The sequence below is a fragment of the Neofelis nebulosa genome, chromosome 2 (genome assembly GCF_028018385.1).
Source record: "Neofelis nebulosa isolate mNeoNeb1 chromosome 2, mNeoNeb1.pri, whole genome shotgun sequence".
NCBI lineage: Eukaryota > Metazoa > Chordata > Mammalia > Carnivora > Felidae > Neofelis > Neofelis nebulosa.
The window spans coordinates 178,247,234-178,267,540 of record NC_080783.1 but is presented as its reverse complement, the minus strand read 5'-3'; the positions used below and the strand labels follow the sequence as shown (position 1 = coordinate 178,267,540).

General features: G+C 51.0%; 1 protein-coding gene across 5 annotated transcripts in view; it reads right to left on the bottom strand.

The window, feature by feature from the left end:
- Positions 1–20,307, bottom strand: part of SSBP3 (single stranded DNA binding protein 3) — a 164,757-nt gene that overhangs the window by 138,983 nt on the left and 5,467 nt on the right. The gene's annotated exons all lie outside the window — the stretch shown is intronic.

The following is a 20,307-nucleotide window of genomic DNA, read 5'->3' as shown; positions in this document are numbered from 1 at the left end:
TCTGAGGAAGCAGCCCCCCCCCCCCCAACAATGCTGCTCCTTCTGGAGGGGCTACCAACAACCAACACCAAACTTCAAAACTAACCACCACCTTTGCAGGGACTGGGGCCCCTGTCTGGTTCCTTCTAGTCCTTGTGCAGACAGCCAGGCCAGGCCCCAGCAGCTACTTCTGTTTCAGGGGGAGCAGAAAAGGCAGGGGCCTGGGCGGCCACTGGAGGCTCCAGTTAAGTTTCACTGGTGAGTGAGTGGCGGGGGCACAAAGGAAGGAACCGCTGGGGGAGGGGAGGCCGCAGAGCTAGAGGGCTGGGACAAAGGGGACAAGAGACAAAGGGACAGGAAAAGGGAGCCCGCTTTCTCCTCTGAGGAAGGAACTCTCCATTTAGCCTAATATTTCACTCATACCTCCCCAGGCCAGGAGCGCACAAGGACACGTTTTGGGAGGTGGCTTCAGGTGACACAGACACCCCTCCCGCCTCAGCTACACAGTGATGGTTGTCCTTGCCCACCCCCCTTGCTTGTCCAAGCCCCCTCCTCAGCCCACTTGTTCAAAGTCAGGGAGGCTGCCTTTGATCAGCTGCCTCTCTCCAGCCCCATCCGCCACCCTGAAGAGAGACAAAGAATTATTTATTTGGAGAAAAGAAAAACCCTCAAAGTGTCAGCCAGTGACAGACATGATACTTTCTATACAGGAACGAGGAGACAGGAGCGAGGCGCCGGGTTTTCTAGTCTGTGGGGGGCTTTCGCCAGCAACACACACACCAGCCACCCTCTGTACCTTCAGACACTCTCAAATCCTACCTGCTTGGCCCTTTGGGTTTTTTTCCCCTCAAGACCACTGCCTACCTCACCAGGAGGTTGTGATAATTAATCTATGTCGAAGCAGAGAGTGTCCAGCGCTAGAATGAGGTCTGTAATAAAAATGGCAAAATCTGACATGTGGGCAAGGTCAGACCAGAAAGACCTTGGATGTCTAGCTCATAGTCTGGAGCCTCTACCCTACAGCCAGGGAAACCTCTGGGCTATCTTCTGTGAGGCTCCTGATTTGTTCCATTTTGATTTGATTTTGAGTAGGGGAGAGACATGAACGAAGCAAATCTGGCATCCACCCGTAGGCCAAAGACAACAAAGGGGCGGTTTTGGGGAGAGGCCAGGAGGCCGGCTGTCACCACCCGCAGAGAGCACGAGAAAGGCAGGAGCCGCTGGTATCCCCTTCAACAGACTCCTTCCCACCCTCCCTGCTGCCACCCATGCCCTTGCCAGGCCAGAGTCCTGCTCCCCCTGAATACCACTTCACTCACCCAAACAGTTGAGTACCTCCAACGTGCCAGGCAAAACACAGGTAGTACGGTCCCTGGCCTCCTGGCAAGAGCATCAAGCATGATGCATCAAGTCCCCCACTCCCACCCACTGCTTTAAAACTCAAGACTTTTGGGGTACATGGGTGGCTCAGTCAGGGAGCATCTGATCAGGTCATGATCTCACCGTTTGTGGGTTCGAACCCTTGCATCAGGCTCTGTGCTGAAAGCTCAGAGCCCAGAGCCTGCTCCAGGGTCTGTGTCTCCCTCTCTCTCTGCCCCTCCCCTACCACTTGTGTTTGGGCGCGCGCTCTCTCTCTTAAAAAATAAACATTAAAAAAAATTTTTTAAAGGGGGGGGGGGGTGCCCGGGTGGCTCAGTCAGTTAAAGGTACGACTTCGGCTCAGGTCACGATCTTGCAGTTTGTGACTTCGAGCTCCGCGTCGGGCTCTGTGCTGACAGCTCGGAGCCTGGAGCCTGCTTCAGATTCTGTGTCTCCCTCTCTCTCTGCCCCTCCCCACTTGTGCTCTGTCTCTCTCTGTCTCTCAAAAATGAATAAATGTAAAAAAAAAAATTTTTTTTTAAAGAAATGCAAGACTTTTAATGAGCACCGATTGTGTGCTAGGCACTGGGGCTCATTCATTTGTTGGGGCCCGGGAAAGGGCACTCTTAGTCCTGCAGTGGGGACAATGGGGGCTTCAAGAGTGGTAAGGAGCCTGTACTCAGAGAAGGGAAAATGGAACTGGACCCACTGAACCACAGAGAGGTTGGGAGAGCCCCTCCAGGCCCCTCCGTGTGGTCTGAGCCTGGCGGCCAAGCTGGTTGTAGCCACACCTCCTGCATCAGGTCAGCAGTGGACCCTCCGTTGGAGCAGCTGATGCTGCCACTGCGATGGGGAGTGACCCCTTCTGTGGCCTGGATCACACACACCTCCATCGCTTCCTTTCCCATGGATCCTCCTCCCCTCCAGGCCCAATGCCTGAGTCCTGATTATGCTCTGGACGGGACCCCATAGGCCCACCAAATAATTACGTCAAGGACTGGGCCACAATCAGCTGTGGATCAAAACTAGTCTCTAGGCTCTCAGTGACAGCTTCTGTCCTCGTGAAAAGAATGCGGAGGGGACACACGCTCCTCGTAAACATTTTCATAAAGAAAAAAGGGAGGGAGAAAGAAGCTATGTGTATCTCAAGTGTCAAAGCAGCTCTGGATGGGGCAGGCACTGGCTTCCTGAGAAGCAGCAGCCCAGAGTGGCCCTGGCCCATGACCCCGGCCCTCCCCAGGGCGAGACGATCCACAACAAACTCACTGACTCGCTGGAAAAGGGGGGTACTGTGGCAGGCACCTGTGCCTTGGAGGTAGCCCGAGCCTGGCTGCAATGTCCATGCCCCAACCACGAGGAGGGGGATTTGTGTTTCTGGTAAAGCCTAGAAAACTTAACTCAGGTCTAAGAGAATGGAGGCCCCTGAAAGCGTCCTTATGTCAGCGTATCTCTCCTTCTTTCGTAGTTTATGTTCTTGCGGATTTGTGTTTCCAATAACCAATTTTTAAAGAAAACTTCTAGAGTAACAGTCATGCAAGGACATTTTTGTTCCGCCTCTTCTGTGTCCAAGGCACAATCATCACTTTCTCCAAACTCTTCCCTACCTTGACAAGGCCCCCAAGGGGCTCAGCTGTGTAGAGCTGCAGACCGAAGCTGGGACCAGGGAGGTATCGCTTACCAAAACTTCAGAGAGAAAGAAGTGAGCAGTCAGTTAACTCCAAGGAGCCAGTCCAGAAGTCTGGGGCGGGCCAGAGGGCTGGGGCGGGCCAGAGGGCTAGGGCAGGCTGGGGCACAAATGACCTCAATGCTCTTCCCGTCAGGGGAGGCCAGGAAGGCTCTCTGGTGCTCTCCTGGGGGGGGGGGGGGGGGGCAGGCAAGCTCACCTGAACCTGCAGGTTGTAACTGCCATTCACAGCCGTGCAATTAGCATCTTAACACACAAAAAACCCACACAAAGGGGAAGAATAGTCTGTGAGGGTAAATGATCGGCTGCTGTCCCGTCTGTCACCACACCTCAGAGGCACCAACTCTCTGAGGAGTAAAAGACTCAACTGTACGGATCCAAGAAAAACAAGTATCTGCTCTGACCCCTCAGTGGATTTGGGATAAAATGTCCTCACGAACTGGCACCATCAGGACAGTCTTAACAGAAGGTGGTGTTTAAAGGGAAGTGATTTCAAGCCTTCGGAAGAGCTTGAACCGCTGGCTTAGAAGGCTTAGAACTCGGCAGCCCCTCCCTAGGGTGTGGCTGGCCCTCCACAGAGAACAGATTAAGAGCTCCACTGCTCAAAGTCCTGTGGCCCAAATCCTGACCACCCCCTCATCCCCAAATCTTGTTTGTCCTCCGGGCTAAGCAAACCGTCTTCTCAGATAATGCAAAGGCCAACTGTAGGCTTGTGTGGCCGGATAAAATCGTCACCAACTCTGAGTTACAGGGGGTCAAATCAGGAAATATTCCTGCCCAGATAAGCAGGAGAGTTAGAAGAATCAAAACCAGGCTATTGCCCATGATCCTAGGTTAACACCACACTAAGGCACCAGCTGAGGGACGGTGTTCAGGAAACCAGGCCGGGTCCCTGCCCACCCTCCCCCCAAGCCTCTATACAAAATGCAAAACCCAGGGGGCGCCTGGGTGGCGCAGTCGGTTAAGCGTCCGACTTCAGCCAGGTCACGATCTCGCGGTCCGTGAGTTCGAGCCCCGCGTCAGGCTCTGGGCTGATGGCTCGGAGCCTGGAGCCTGTTTCTGATTCTGTGTCTCCCTCTCTCTCTGCCCCTCCCCCGTTCATGCTCTGTCTCTCTCTGTCCCAAAAATAAATAAAAAACGTTGAAAAAAAAATTTAAAAAAAAAAAACAAAATGCAAAACCCAGGCAGGAGAAGAGTCACAGGGCTTTCAGCCTCAGAGGCCTCAACGGTTGGCCAAAGGTTGGGCTAACTGAACACTGAGCATTTTTCCACACATTTCTGAGGACGTTTCATATTGGAAGCTCCATTAATACGTCCAAGATCTATTTCAGAAAAGAAAGGCGCACAGCAAGGCCAGGGCAACAAAACTTGGGACATGTGCTAAGGACATTAAGGCTTCAGGAAGCCATTTAAATGCACAGACGGGGCCCTGGGAGGTGGGTAGCCTCCTGGTACTTCCTGATCACTTTCAGTCCACAAATATGAACTGGAATATCCATCAGGTGTCAAAAGCCCCCAAGTTTATGGGCCCTGCCCAATGGCTCAAAGATGATCATGAGGCATTCTTTAGAATTTGGAGACATCCGAACTGAGACATGAAAAATGAATAGAGATCCCCAAGGGGGAAAAGAATGGAGGAAAGTGCTTCAAGCAAGGAGGAAAAGCCTGTGCAAAGGCCCTGAGGTAGGGAGCCCAGCCCTTCCCTTCCTTAACTACAGCCTGGCAATGTTTGGTATCTAAGTCTCAAGGTTCACACTCCACCCTAACAACAAAAATACACAGTCAACATTCCAAAATTCCCTCAATTTTTTTTTCCCCGAACATACGAGGTCAACCACCTTCTCACCTCTCCCTGCTGACCATCTTTCCATTTCTGCACTGGTTTCCCGGGAGCAGTAACTTCTAATTCCTGAACAGCTCACATGGGCCTTCAGTTTAGGACACACCCTAGCTTCCTAGCTGGCCAGTGGTCGCCCAGGCTGCCTGTCCATGTATCCAGAACAGGCCTGGGCAGGGACGAGGGAGAATGTGTTTCCTAACCGAAAGAAAAGAGCAAGCCCAATCTGCTCTGGGCAGCACAGGCCAGGAAGGAAGTAGGAAGTCATCCCAAGTGCAGGAAGTCCTCACTCATCCCTAAATGAGACCAGAGCAAAGCCCAGCAACAGGCACTCTGTCCTGGGAAGGGAAAGATGATTTGGGGGCAGAGGATAGAGGTGAGAACACGGCTCTGGCCTTGTCTACGGTGTGCTGGGGACACACAAACACTTCTAACCTAAAAGCATGTGGTTCTCTTGGAGGCTCTGTTCGCACCCCCACTCCCCAGCAAAAACAGACTTCAGGAAGAAAATGAATCAAGTTTTACAAGCTTCCCTATTTACCCAGGACTACAAATCTATCAGTAGGGAAGCTTTAAAATAAACTCTCTCCTAGCAATGTCACTTCCTTTCTTCTATTTGCCACTACACACACACACACACACACACACACACACACACACACGCACACACACACACACACACACACACACACCCGCCTCTTTAACCTTGGCTGTGGATCCTGGGTCTGAAAGAGCAATTCCAAATTCAGAACACACACCAATCCACCACTTGTAAATACTTCCTGCTTTTAATTCGGCTCCTCTCACTTACTTGTGGGTCTAAACATACCTGGTACAGCTCCCTAAGCAGGGATACTTTCCCAAGAGCACTGGCTACTTTTCAGCCTCCCGTTCTTTCATTCCAGAAATACCTACTGGGCATCCTCTAAGGTGCCCAGCATCCTTGCCTCAAAACAGTAATGCAAGCTGAGTGCAACCCATCTTACAGATGAGGACACTGAGGCTCAGTTAAGCAAGTAGCACAGGTCACGCTACAAGCAAAAGCCCTAACGGGAGTAGAGCCCAGACTGCTTCACCTTCTTCTCTGCACTGTGGTTCCCAAGCATCCCATACATCTATCAAATGCAAACAGCAAAACTGCTTCCTTTTAAAAAAGACTCATCCCGGCTCATCAACAGCTTTAATATTAAATCTTGAAAACCAAAGGCCATTTTAACCAGTGCTTCCCAAATGGATCATGGAAAACTTAAGACAGCAAAAAGTAGAGCTTACGCACCGTTATCAACACCACCATCCAGTGTGGTTCCTGGAGGCACAGGGTTTGGGATAGTTTTTCCAAGACAGGGAGGATGCCCAGTGGGCCATAAGGAGACAGCAGCCCCTCGGCTGGGGACGCGGGTTCAGAGTCTCAACCCATAGTCACTAAGCACAGGACTGGGGCAAGGAGAGGTTAGGGCTGGGTGGCCTTCCTGCAGTGGCCCCTGGACCTCTTTTAAGGCTTGAGGCTCTCCAGATACCATGTTCCTTATGCCTCCAGAGCCAACCACATGTGAACTCCCAGGAGCTGAGGAGGAGGGCAGGGAGATGGGAAGGCCCTTCTGGCAGTTGAGGGGATCCAGGCTGTGTCGGGGTCTGGAAGCAGCTCAGATCTCACCCCCAGTTCCAAGACTGCCCCCACTCCGTATTCTAGTGTTTGCAGGGAAGGCAAAGAGACAGCATCCCCCAGAGAAACAAAACAGAAGGACTTGCTCCATTTTCAAATCAGCTGACTCCATTCAACCTAAACTCTCCGCTGGCTTTCTACACCTCTAAATCCACCGGCCGGCCCTCCCTCCTGAGCCCATCTTCCTGCCAAGCAAGAAGCCCCTCTCCTCTCTGCCCTGCCAGAACTCCTGGCCGCCTGCGCACAACCCTGTCCCCACCCACCTGTCCATCCTGCCTGCACACCCACCCCTGGCTTCCTCCTTCCTCGGCCTTCAGCTCTCCTCAGCCATAAAGCAGAAGCACTAAGAACTTTCATCCCGGCTGTCGCTCTCACCGGGCTGCCCTGTATGCGAGAAAGTATAAAATAAAGTCAGATACGGTTATCCACGTCTGCCGGTGTCTGAGTCCCATGGATTCCCACCACACTTCACACACACAGCTGCTTCCTCACTGGATCGGTCTCCTGCTGCCCGTCGCTTCTGGAGTGCTGGTCAAAAAAGCCCCTTGAGAGGAGAGACATGGGGGGGACCCTAAAAAGAACTCTAACCCAATGACTTGACTGCTTGAAGCTGAAATTCAACTTCTCATTTAAAGCAAAAACAGAGCTGCCGAAAGCCAGGCCATCCATCCCTCAAGAAGGTAAGGATTTCCAGCTAACCCGATCAATGAAATCCAATGCGGCCCCTTAACTAAAATCCCCCTACTCCATGGCAGGGCCTTCTTGGATTATTTTCCTTCAAAAAAAAAAAAAAAACAAAAAACAAAAAACTATAATTTACACATGGAGTGTCTTTACTTTCCAAATCATTCAGAATTAGGGAAAGGGGGGAAAAACACGTCTGTTTCTATCTGAAACTGTCAAAATTAGCATTCAGTAATTAAAAATCACACCCTTTCTCTTAATAACCTAACCAGCATGATACAATCAGGTTGTGCCAACTCTTTAATCTAATTGACTAATTACAGATTTTAATTTAGTCAGTTACTGAACAACTGTTGACAATTTGTTTTCATTAGGGACAGAACAGAATAAATATTTAGGCTTCCAGTCACAAAGACTCCTGTGATCGGTTCTCCACCGTGACCCCAACTCCAGAGTGAGCTCTGGCTCCAGCAACACCCTGAGACACAGGTCCGCACAAGGCCCTCGAGTCACTGCTCGGCTCTGGCTCCAGGGGCACCTCACACACCTTCTCCCAGGTCCCTCTTAAGGCAAAAGCCTGAAATGCATCCCCAAAGTACAGGCAATCCCCCCATTCACACACGTCACTCACGAAGTGGCAAACACTTAAACGCTGTGAAGAAAAATAAATCCAACGCTGCATGTCACTGGCTTTTAAGCAACAAAATAAGTTAACAGTCAAAATAGGTTTGTCTGCGTTCACCTCCCTGGGAAGCAAACCGTCACTGACATCTTTTTTCTGTGGTTGTTTAAAGACATACGGTTACAGGTTTCTACTGAAATGATCCACACTTCTTTCAAAGTGTATTTTTACCCCACGGTCCCCAACTCCTAACGTCATCCAAAAGTTTGTGAAACTGGCAGCATGGCTCAAAAGGAGGGAGGAGGCCCTGGGTTCAAATCCTGATTCCTTTATTTAATGACTTCATCACCAGTTAAGCCTCAGTTTCCCTGTCCAAAGGCTATAAAAATAGCCATTGCCTTGTAGAGAGTTACGGGATTAAATGTCAAGCCCACGTACAGTGCCTGTCCCAGAGTAAACGTGTGACAAATGCTGGTCACCACGGTTTCAGAAATCACTTTTGTGTCCCTCACTGTCCCCCTGCTACGGATTACGACACTGAGGCCCAGAGAGAAGACAATGGCCGATCGAAGGTTACGCGGCTAGTAAGGGGGGCGGTTTGGTTGTGAAAGAGGATTTCTGTCCAGTGATCCATCCCCCCCCCCCACCCCCGGCCACCACTGGATGTCAGCTCAGAACGGTAGGGAGCACAGGGAGCACGGTTCTTATTTGGGAGGGAGGGGGAGTCTCGGGAGCACCTGCTGGAGATGGGAGCCTTCTACACAGAAGGCTTCGTGCGCTCCTTGGGCCACCCATTCTCACAGGTGGGTTCTCCCCACAGGGAAGCTCTGAGCGGCCTGCACTTGGAAGAATGACCCAGAGCAAACTCGGCATCATGACCCTTCCTGACTCCCTAGGGGAAAAAATGAGGAACCTCCCTCCACAAAGCCCAACCCTGGCCATCCCAGAATAAGCCTAGAAGGAGCCTCTTACATTGCTAGGTGAGTGGAGGAAGTGCAGAGGGTCACGGTCTCTTGAAAACTCCACTGCAGACTCTGAAGCATGGCTGGCATTTTTTTAGGCTCCACAAAAATCAAGTCTACCTCAACCGAAATGGAACCGAAATTCCCAACGTGTTGTGTTGACTAGAATTCTACCAACCTGGTATGCTCACACTGGGTCCCCTGAGCTGGCAGGAAGCTCTAATCAGCAACTCTATAGTTCCTGTCTTTCCTACTTCTTCATTAAAATGGTGACTCGATGCATGCAATCTATTTGCAAATGAAATATTTTCAGGCATGGAGGCAGGTGTACGTGAAGAGAAGGGGAAACTCCTCCTGGTTGAGGTCCCTGAAAACCAGCTGGGTAAGGCACCACCCGACCCCACAGGCAAGGCTTCAGTTTGCCCATCTCCCCGAAGACCCCCTCCAGCTACTCCTCCCAGTGTCAGTATCAAACTACCCTGGGCTGGGCGATGGGTCATCAGTTAATCAGGCCACAAAGATGTGGAATCTGGTACTGATTCTCAGGGAGGCAGCACAGTATGGTAATGAAGACCACTTTCATTTTATGTCCACCTTCAACATTACTGAATCCCTCTACTGCCTCCGTTTCCTCTTCTACAAAATAGGAAGGAAAACCAAACTTAATGCGTTGGGCTGTTTGGAGTACAAGAAGAGATACAACCTAAAGGGCTCAGGGGCACCTAGGTGGCTCAGGCGGCTAGACGTCCAACTCTTGATCTCGGCTCAGGTCATGGTATCACGGTTCATGGGACTGAGTGCCGCGTCGGGCTCTGCACAGACAGCACGGAGCCTGCTTAGGATTCTCTCTCTCTCTCTCTCTCTCTCTCTGTCTCTCTCTCTCAAAATAAACATTTAAAAAACAAAAAACCTAAAGGGCTCAGAACGGTGCCTGACACACAATTAGCACTCAAACTTGTCCGTTGTTCTCAACAGTTCTTACTTCCTGAAATGCGAAGAATAAATATCCTGTCCCCTACGTTGCCCCCAATGGACAAGGATTGAATAAGAATACTTTTCTCAAGGTCTCGGCACACAGTAAGTGCTCAATAAATACCAGTTTCCTTCATTAAACAAATAACGAATTATTATTAAGCCACAGCGTCGTGGTTTAGGTAGTTTAGTTACTTATCCCTCAGCAAGAAACCGCCACCCCAACCTGACGGCTCAGCCTCCCGTGGAAGATCGCTGCTCCCTAAAATCGCGGCGGCCAGAGTCCAACACCGTGATTTTTACCTCATCTCTTCTCTTCAAGTTCCCTTTGACAAAGATGCTGCTAGCTAAATAATGCCAAAGAAAGTATGTGGCGACAGTCAACTAGATTTCAGTTCATTTTCTATAGCTTGGGGTCAGAATCGACTGATGCACTCTGGTGATCAAGTTTTCTGCAATTCCCTATTCCACGCATTAGCTCGCTGACAGAAATTCACCGCGGTATTTAAAGTGGCAGCCATCACAACTAACTCAAATTGTATTGGCTTCCCCGATGCTGAAATGCTCTGCTGAAACCATCAATTGGCCAATTCGGAGATAACGTGGTGGCTGAAATTCCCTGTCATGCTGTAAAATCCCCTTCCGAAGCGGCTCGCCAGCCCGGAGATCCGCAGCGACACCCGCGAGCAGAGCCGTGGGCCAGGGCGGCCTCGTGTAACACAAGTGGGCTCGATGAGCGGGAGCTGGCGGGCGGCGGGAGGCCAGCGCTGCCAAGAGGAAGGGCCTCCAGAGGGAGGATAACATTTGCTACTGGAAGCCTTCTAAAAGACAGCGAGAAAAGAACAGCAGCGTGCACACGCCCGACACCAGGCCTGCCCGCCGGGCCGTCTGCCCCCCTCGGCACAGGCCACGGATGGCCAAAGCCACAGGAAGCCCACGGCATCTCCCAAAGAAAGCTGCGAAATTCCTAACGGGCGGCACAGACACAGGCGCCAGCCTCGGAAGGAAAGGTTTTCTACACTCAGCGGCTGCCGCGGGAATCGGGTATCTGTCCAGCCGCGGACTTGCTGTGTTAACGTCCTACTCCGGGCCTCGGTGTCCCCCATCTGTTAACTGAGACACTGCTTCTTAATACACAGTCCGTGATCGGATGGTCTGTTCACATTCCAAAAAGCCTTCTCAACAGGCGACCACCACTAACAAAAACCATCTTCACGTGCTCTCACCCGACTTCTAAAATGCTGGAGAGGCAGAAAAAAAAAATCCAGGCCTCGTCTCACATCATTTTGGATCAGATAAACCAAGGCTCAGGGAGGCCAGAGGACTTACCCACGGCTATCTGAAAGAATCAGAACTTGAACTCTGGTCATCCAAGTGCAAATCCCGGGCACCGTCCGTGACCCTGCCCTCATCCCCACCGCCAGCACAGAGCCAGGCATGCAGTGGACGCCTGGGAGCAACTGCCCGCCATCCACCGCCCTCCCGGTCCAGTCTGCAAAGCCACGCTCTGTCTATCCCAAGAGCTCTCAAAGCTGCAGCCAGCATCCCGGGCATGGGGGAGGTCTGCCACCCCAGAGCCTGCTCTCTCAAACAGCCTTTTGTGACGGGGAAGGAAGGATCAGAGGAAAGCCTCAGACAGGGGCCCCAGGGAGCAGCCGTGCTTCTTAAGGTCAGAGGACTGTGAAACAGAAGTGAAATGTCAGGCGCTTCACCCAAACACACAAAGAACGGGAGACACAAAGCCTGCCTCGGGAGCTGTGCAAACAGCTGTCACCGGGAGGGGACAGAGAATTTGGGAAGCTGGGCCAACCTGGGTCAGACAGGATGCCTGGAGACCTATTCTCAAGACTCTTGCCGTAGCCTGAGCCCTGCAGGTGTTCCGAAAGCACCCTCCATGGAGGGCCAGGACCCGGAGGAGGGGAGGCACGGGGAGCTGCCCTGTGGCCAGCCGGCAGGGACAAGCTGCAGACTTTAGGTGGGAGCTACTGCTCATTCAGCACTTGGCAAGCACCTGCCGGGCACTTTCCTCATGTTCTCTGCACAAAGAACAGGGCAGCAAACACCACTGGCAGCCACCAAGTGAGCCCTGAGGCACCAGTCTGGAAGTGAAAGACATGGTGGGGAAACAGCTCTCCCAAGAACCCTCAGAGGTGGGAATAATTCCCTCCTTATTACAGATCCGGAAACTGAGGTCAGCAACCGTCTGTCGCTTGGCTGACGTCACCCGTTGGTCGCAAGATTCCATCTCAGCCCCCTCTGAGCTAGCGGCTTTCAAAGTTTAGACTGAGACCCACAAGGAGGCAAATTTTACCTCGCAAACCCAGGACACGACGTTTATTTACGGGCACGCATAAATCACTGAAAACAGAAGTTCCCCCAAACAATACTTACGCTTCCTCTGTGTGATACAGTTGTTTCATTTTTTGTAATTGCCAGTCGTGACCCACTAAGTTGATTTCCCAAGGCACTAATGGGTCACAACTCACAGTTTGCAAAACAATGTGTTACCATGTGCCACTTGTCCATCTCCATTAAAACGTGTATTTAACACGCTTGATCCCAGGGCAGGGATCAGACCTTTCTCACTTCTCAAGGCCCAGAGTCTAGCTCACCAATCTCGGGATTTATTCAAGACTCTGCAATAGGCCCCGGGAGTGGGGGTAGCACAAACAGGGTGAAGGTAAGAGCCCCTGCCCTCAAGAGCTTTTAATCTACCAGTTGGGAAGGGAAGAGATACAACCTTGACTCAAATCATCCTCCTGCCGGGCGGCAAGTAGCAAATAAGGACACAGAGTTCCTGGGGAGAGACAAAAAAGAAGGAAGAAAAGGAGGGGGTGTCCCCAGTGGGGGTGGTCCTGGCAGGTCTGGTGGGGAGACAGCCACATTCCAGGCTGGCATCTGCTCTACAGAGGGCCAGTGGGCAGGGGAGCAAACACCCCATCTCCGGTGGTACCAAGCAGGGACCACAGGAAGGGTCAGAGGGGGCAAGGGAAAATTCCAGACTCCTAGATCAAGAGAAGTGGCCAGCAAAGGAGAAAACGGACGCTGACCGAACAACACAGTCCAGCTGCCAGCCCAGAATGCCCATGAATGTCGTCTCATTACATCCTCACAGTGCTGGGGCCGGTTTGGAGGCTGCAGGTGCGACCCTCACCCTCCAAATGCCCAAGGGTACTTGAAGAAGGTGGATTCAAAGCCACAGATCCAGAGCGCTAATCAACAGGTGAAGCAGCCTATGTCCACACACACACACCTCTCACACCAAGACCATTCTGCTGCTGCCTCCCTTTTGGCCATGAGAAAGCCAGGATCCACACAGGGCCCAAGGTTGAGGTCATGCTAGCACCTGACATGATGCTTATTCTGTGCCAGGCCCTATTACATACGGGATGTGTGCAAGCACATAAGCTCATTTAATCCCCACGATGGCCTTATGAGGTGGGTATACTCTATCAACCCCATTTTCTACCTGAGGAAACTGAGAAACAGAGAGGCTAATTAAAGCGCCCGAGTTTGCACAGCTTACAGGTGCAGCAAGGCAGCATGAAGCAAAGATAAATGTCCCGGATCCTGATTGGCTTTGTAGGTTTGAGACCTACCAGTCACCTCAGGTGGGGCATCTTTCCTCTCTGGACCTCAGTTTACCTATCTGTAAGATGCCTAGGTGACCTCCAGTTCCATCACTTGCGATCCCGCCATGTACATATACATTAAATACGTCTCCTGGCCGCCACCGAGAGCGGGACCGCTTGCTTACCTTCTCCCACCATCTGTCCTGACTGCATCCTGATCTCTCGAAAGGCCAAGATCTCTCCGCGCAAGGCTTTCTAAGTACTTATCACATCCTGGGCTGCATCTGTCTCTTCGACGAGACAGTGAGCAGAGCAAGCACTCAGTAATTCAGCTGGATCAACCCCGCGAAACTCAGCAGTGTCTTCTGCTCCTGGCCCGGGAGCCAAATGACCAATGTCTCACTCAAGCTCTGCAGGAAGTCAGAGGAGAAAGCAGCCACTGTACCAGCACTGGCTTCCCAAGGACCTGCCATGGAGACACATCCCCTCCCAAGCTCACGTCCTAAGGCTCCCTTCTGGGACTCCTTGCTCAATCAAAAAGTCAAGTGAGACCTGAGGCAGGCAAGGGTGGGATACGTACCAAAGGCGATGACAAGATCCCAACTTGCCGCTTTCAATCCCGTTCATCCCTATAAGCATCTACACAGCACATGACAGCACCACTGACCTCGCTAGACAGGTTTCCATGCCTTTCTCTCAACCACTCCACGGTGGGGCTGAGCAAGGACGACCCTTGTGCCTACTTCACAGTTGAGAAGGGACCCTGAGGAGTGAAGGCTCCCCCTGGTAACAAGGGGTGTGGGCCAAAATTTGAATCCAGATTTCTGCTGATGCCAAGTCGCAAACCCCTCTGGGTCTTACCATTTCACTATGTGGGACGGGACGCCTCTGTCCAACACAGATAAGGGGTGCCGACATCTTAGGGGAGCATTTATCAGTGCCAGCTTGCGGTAGCACTGCCTACTCTGCCCCTTGCAGGGGTGTGGGGGTGAGACAAGACAGCTGGTATGGAGGAAAAGACTCCATGATACATTCGGGGAGCCCAGGCATTGGAGAGCATCACTGGGAAATTCAAGTGTCCAGGTCCCTCAGTCAGCTTGCTCTCCCAGAAAAAGATGCTGTTGTCTCTATCATATTACAAGTTTTGGGGGGAGGGGCGCCTGGGTGGCTCAGTCGGTTAAGCGTCCGACTTTGGCTCGGGTCATGCTCTCACGGTCCGTGAGTTCGAGCCCTGCGTCGGGCTCTGTGCTGACAGCTCAGAGCCTGCAGCCTGTTTCAGATTCTGTGTCTCCCTCTTTCTCTGACCCGCCCCTGTTCATGCTCGCTCTCTGTCTCAAAAATAAATAAATGTTAAAAAAAAAATTTTTTTTTTAATAAATAAATAAATAAATAAAATAAAATAAATAAAAGTTTTTGGGGGAAAAAAACCTTAGGGCTGCAAAAGAGACAGGAGATAAACTCACCAAGCACAAGCCACAGAGAGACAACCATCCCGCATACGTGATAGTACGAAACTCTCAAAACCACCATGCGAAGGGACCACCACTCGCCCACTCTACAGATGGGGAAACTGAGATCTGAAAGTCCACCCTGCCAGGAAATGACAGTGAGGAATGGAACTTAGGTATGCATCCCAGTCATCAGTCAGAGCCCAAACCCTTCAAAACCCAGAGGATTCGAGACCCGGGTAGAGAAAAGCGTAACACGGGAGAGAAACATTTCTAAAACTCATCTCGCCAAGGCTACAGAAAACCCCATTACCCTGGCGAATCAAAAACAAACAATCGTTATTGTCTATTTGCTGTAAGCTCCTAGCAACATGTATTAAAGAAGTTTATGTGAATCATCTAATGCACTTGTGCCGTGGTCAGAATTATTACCAAGCTAAAAAAGATTAATTTTTCTAAATACTCTAAACCCTAGACGCTATTATAAAGGCTACAGCTAGTGTAACATTTCTGTTATCTTGGCTGACAGGCCCTCAAGCACACACACCTCCCTTCCATGTCTCCCTCTTAAGGCTTAAAACACACACACACTCACACACAGAGGCAGGAAGGTCGAGGGAAGAGGGCAAGGCAGCCCTGGCCTGAGGTCTCCACCAGAGAACCTGCTTCCCTTGGAAAATTAAGACAGCCTAAGGGACACTTCGAGGAGGGCTGGGTGTCTCTGGCTCCTTCAGAGCAGTGGCTGGCACAGAACTAAGTCTTGGTCCAAGTTTGCAAATGCTTAGCTAACAAAGATGGCATTATGCAAAGACGTGCACACAGCTGGTCTTGGAGTTCAAATGAAGTGACCACTGCCAAAAACTGTGTTTGGGCCCCTGCCACTCTACCCCCACCCCTCCCCCAGCCCCACCTCCTGCCTTGAAATAAAGGGCGAGGATTTGCAATTTGGGGTCTTGCCGCCACTTGAAACCCATTAAGGTGGCCGCACAGCCTGGGTTCTGGCAAAATGCAATTCCAGTTACTCATTTAGTGTTTAATTAGCTACCGATGGAGGAGCCTGGCAGCCTCTGGGGTTGAGGAATTGCAGCAAACGGGGTGGGAGCCCCAAGAAAGGATGCAACACAAAGTCTAAGCTCCAAGGGGGGTGGGGGTGGGGGAAAATAACTGTGTTATGTTTTGTTTTTTTAATCTGCCACACAAGGGCGCCAAGGGTCAGAGCCAAAGGCAACTGCTATGAACTTGCCAGGACCTCTGGGCAGATGGCTAGGCTGGCTTATCTCTGGGGAGAGCACTCCCCAGCTCCTCGGGCCGGGCCTCAGCCCTTCCCCTCCCATTCTGCCCGCACTGCCGTCCTCTCATGCCCCTGCCCCCAAAGGGTTCTGGCAGGCGTGGACACTCCCCGCCTGGCAGGAACCCCAGCTCAGCACATCCAAGGAGAGCCCTCTCAAATATCACTTTGCTATTTCGAACCCACCAAGGACGCTGGACCCCTGCCACAGAGCCACAAATACCTCAGCTCTCGTCCATGCCTAGGCCTCTGGGGCACTTTCCTAATCCCCCCACCTGCCCCCCACTGCCTGGAGACAGGTTCACAGCTGGGGGCTAGGGGGTCAGCAGAGTCCTGTTGCAGAGGCACAGGGGTAAGGGAGCCAGCCCTGCTGAGTCGGGGGCTCCCAATGGCAGAGCAGAAAGGGACCTCAGGTCTTCAGAGCAGAGAAACTGAGGCTCAACACTAGCCAAGGTCATGGGATCCCATGTCTAGTACACTCCCCGAGTTCTTCCCCGGGAATCACAGAGGGGCTGGGGTTAGAGGCAGCAATCCCTGCACGTCCCAAAACCAGGCACAAAGTCTCCTTTGTGGGGACGCATGTATTTTCTGGAAGGAAAGGCCATAGCTTTTATCACATTTTCCCTGCCAAAAGAGCCACTGTACCATAACAAACTCCCTTCCCGAGCTCCAGTCCCATCTCTGCCAGTGACTCTGCAATTTACCTCTCAGGGGCTTCAGTCTAATTCTCTGCTGAATGCGTTTCTTCAGTGACTGTATAGGGGCACACTTGGGGTCAAATGCACAAACGTTCCCTCCGTTTAGCAGGAATTCTGTATCAAATAAGCGCCGTCAAAGGCTGAGAGGTGGAACTCGAAAGACTAACATCTAGTCCCAGCTCTGCCCCCTGGCTACATGCCCTTGGACAAACTATCTAAACTCCAGGCCTCAGTTTTCTTATCTGTGAAATGGGGATGAAATCTAAGAATAAAACCTGGCCAGTAAGGCCCCCGTGAGGCCAAACCACAAGCATGTGCTGAAAAAGCATTCTAAGAACTACGGTCACATGAGCAGCCCAAGGAGCCACCACTGCTCTCTGGCACCTTCGGCTCTGAAGCCAACCCCGGGCCCTGTCTACTCCACTCATTCCTTGCTGCCAAGAAAAAAACATACAATTAGCTACCTTAAGGAGGGAAAGGACTGCTGGTAGCCAAGAAGGCACCATAGACACCTGTTTCTAGCACCCCCACCGACCCTGGAGGAGAGCCAAGTGGAGAAGGCAGCCAGGACACCACTGGGCCCAAAGTAAGAGACACAGGTAGCACTGGGAGTGTCCGCTTCACAAAAGGAGGCCAGGACCCAGACAGCAGCGTCTAAGAGGACCCAATGGCACCCAAGGGCGTTCATCAATACTCTGAGACCCAACGCTCTAGCCGGGAGAGGAAACCACAGTAGAGTCCCCGTGAGCCTCCTCCCAGGGCCTCACGGCTGTTCTGACTTAAGGCAAACCAATTTCTCAGAAAAGTCCACTCGCGCACCAAATGTCCTAATGCTCCACGTTACATGCGGTCAACATCAGGGGCTCACACTTACAGATAATGTGCCTAGTGTGTCAGTGGGGAAACAGACTGTGACTCAAATAAAAACTCACCAATTCAAAGAAAATTTAAACCCCCTCCCCTGAATCACCTGGTTCATTCCAGCTCCTACGGTCCGGCCTTGACGTGAGAGGAGCCTTTAAGACCCCTGGGCCCGTTGCCAAGAAGGGGAGACAATTTGCCAGGAACACAAAGTCATTTCCCCAAGGGAGTGGAGACCAGGATCTTCCCAGTCGAGGTCCCGTCTAGCCCAGCAGCAGTCGGGCACTCCCTCCTCACCCCTGCTCCTCACCAAGGCTTGAGCAGGTACCTGGGCTGACAGGCTCCCCCACAAACTATGGTGATCTGTGAATCATCTTAATTGAAAAAGGAAAGTCAGTTGCTGCCCACTCTTTTACAAGATGCCAGGTAACTAGCTAATGCACATTAGAGGCACCTGGCTCAGGATCACCCCACAAAAGTGAAGTCGCCAAAATAACATCTTCCAATATGCCATTGGCTATTCCAGGCCAGGTTACTCAGTGACCCCAAATTACCTATTTTTTCTTACCCATAGTTCCTTAACCCCTTCATTCAATTAGCACCCATGCCTACTATGTGCAAGGCATTATGGGAGAGTTACACAGATGAATAGCTCTGTATATACATGAAAGGTCTCTGGCATGGAAAAAATTAATAAGCTGTGGTTGGAAAGACAAATCTGAATGAGAAGTCAATCGGAACAGGAGCCAACAGGGCACTTGCCACGGTCCTGCAGCACTGAGCCAGTGTTAGGAGCACCGATTCTGGAGTCAGTTATGGCCTGTGTTTGGACCCTCATTCTACCAGATACCAGCTATGAATTAACCTCTCTGTGCCTCAGTTTCCTCATCTGCAAAATGGAGGTAACAATTCCTTCTCTCACCTGGCCCCTGGCGGCTTGAAATGAGACTGAACCAAAGCACTCAGCAAGCACAAGGCCCCAGCCCATGGAAAGCTGCCAACAAGGCTCTGTATAGATGGTTTCCATGGGCAGTGAGATGGAGTGATCAAAGTGTGCAGAAAACGATCATAAAAGTTATCATAAAAGTCTACAAAAAAGTTTAAAAAAATGGCCAGGATTTGAATGGATAGGAGAGGCATGCATTCCAAACTAGAGGAAGAGTCTGGAAAGAGACAACAGCAATAATTCTAGCAAGCAGGAATGAGGGCTAACTAGACCGTAGCCATGAAAATAGAACACATGAAGATTGGAGAAGGACAATGAGAAAAGAGTTCCTTTTCTTAATTTTCTCAAATTTCTCTTAATTTTCCAGTTGCTTCTCTGTCACCCCTGCAACCCCAAACCACCCCTTAATGCCTTCACAATACAGATGTTCCCTCCCCGTCCTCATTTATCACTCCCACACAACCTGCCTCTCAGACCAATGAAACCAAGTGGATTCCAACCTAGGAAGAAGAGTTTTGACCCCAAAATCCGCGAACTCTGGTCCTCAATCAGCGTGACTTCAATGCTTGGTAGCAAGTCTACGCCAACTTCACAGCATAATTCTGACACTATTCCTTAACAAATTATTGAAAGCAAACCCACGCAAGCTTTCACTGCCATCCATATTCCTTCAAGATGGCAGACCAAACCACAAATGGCCAGAACCTCACACCCTTTACCAGAGCACAAAACTTTGTTAGAAATTATTAACTTCTGGGGTGCCTGGGGAGCTCAGTCAGTTGAGCATCCGACTTCGGCTCAGGTCATGATCTCAAGGTTCCAGTTTGAGCCCTGCAACAGGCTCACGGCTGTTAAGGCAGAGCCTGCTTCGGATCCTCCGTTCTGTGCACACACACCCCGCGCACCACCACCCCCCCCCGCCCCACTGCCGGCTGGCGCACTCGCTCTCAAAAATAAATAAATAAATATATTTTTAAAAAATTAACTTTTCTCACAGCTTGCAAAAGATAGCATAGACACCCTATATCAAGAGATTTATTTGACATAGGCACGTCCACCTCTCTCCCCAACTCTTAAAAATGAAACCATTTGCACAGCAAAGATTGGCCACACAGGAATCAGCTCTCCATAGGTTCAAAAAAAAAAAAGAAAAAGCAAGACTTTTTCTAAATAGAAAGGTCAAATTCACTAACTATTTTTTATATGGCTAATGTACCTTCTGGCCTCCTCAGCCAACCTCCAGCTCAGGAAACCCTATGATCATCACCACAGATTTTCCCATAAGAACCACACCATAAAAGAACCAGTCACCTCACCTTGCACTACTAAAAGTTTACCAGGCCTTAAGTACCATTCACTAGCTTCTCTTTTGCAACCCTGGAGAGGGTACATGAACTTGTCAATTTCCTCAGCATTCTGTTCCAAGGGCATTAACTTTTCAGTCATAACAAAATTGCATCACGCTGAATATTCTTAAAACCAGTGAGCCTCCAGCTGAGTCTCTAACTCCCTGTATTTCAGGGGAAATCTTCACTGTAAAGATATTCATGGAAATGGGATTTGACCACTTGTGAAATGCAACTTAGGTTCCGGTGTCCTAAGTCAGTTTCAACCTCTGCACACAGGGGACACACATGGCCTGGCCAAGTGGGTGGGCCTTGAGGACATTAAAAGAAACCAACTTCAATACTCTAGAGCTTGGAGACCATTCCTACCCACCTCATGAAAAAAG